Source organism: Schistocerca serialis, unplaced genomic scaffold (genome assembly GCF_023864345.2).
Source record: "Schistocerca serialis cubense isolate TAMUIC-IGC-003099 unplaced genomic scaffold, iqSchSeri2.2 HiC_scaffold_1196, whole genome shotgun sequence".
Lineage (NCBI taxonomy): Eukaryota > Metazoa > Arthropoda > Insecta > Orthoptera > Acrididae > Schistocerca > Schistocerca serialis.
Window position 1 is genome coordinate 944,160 of NW_026047399.1, and position 841 is coordinate 945,000.

Sequence of the window (841 nt, forward strand, 5' to 3'; positions counted from 1 at the left end):
TCGCCTCTGCGGTTCTCGCAGGTGGTTTGTATCGCAGCTGTGCGGACGTGTTGGCGCGTGCGCTGTGCTGGGAGAGTTCGCTTCGGCACCCAAGTGGGGCTTTTGTCCTTCTGTGGCGCTGGCGTTGGAGCTGCCGGTCACCGTAGGTGGCGCGTGTTGTCTCCCGCCGGCAATGCCACGACAGCACGCTCCCGGGCCTCTGTCGGCAGCGGCAAGCTCAGTTGGGAGCACGGGTGGTCGCACCTAAAGCGTCTACTCGCCAAACTCCGGGCGATTGCGCCTCTCTCGAACCCGACCAAGTACTTAGGACGGCGCTGCGCGCCGCCGGGACCTGAGAGGGTTTCGAGGTGTATGGTGCAGGGGAGCTCAGCCTCCTCCTGTTTGCAGAATAATTGAGCGGACGCTTGCGTGTTCGCGCGGGCCCCCGGGACACACTCCCGGGCGGCCGGCTGCTCAGCTCTAGTTGACGCAGCTCCCTGGTTGATCCTGCCAGTAGTCATATGCTTGTCTCAAAGATTAAGCCATGCATGTCTCAGTACAAGCCGCATTAAGGTGAAACCGCGAATGGCTCATTAAATCAGTTATGGTTCCTTAGATCGTACCCACGTTACTTGGATAACTGTGGTAATTCTAGAGCTAATACATGCAATCCGCCACGTGCAGGACTAGGGGGATGGGGGGTTCCCGAATGAAGACCAAAGCACCGGAATTGACGTAGGTTAGTAATAGTTGTAGCTTAGATATAGATACTAAGTTAGGAACCTGCAGCGACAAACAGTCCTGGCCAGCCCAGTGTCAGGGGCACGCTCATCGGGATTAGCTCGATGAGCAAGGCCACAGT

The 841-nt window shown here is 57.8% G+C and overlaps 1 pseudogene; it reads left to right on the forward strand.

The window, feature by feature from the left end:
* Positions 1-473: 473 nt before the first annotated feature.
* Positions 474-841, forward strand: part of LOC126435060 (small subunit ribosomal RNA) — a 2,435-nt pseudogene continuing 2,067 nt past the window's right edge.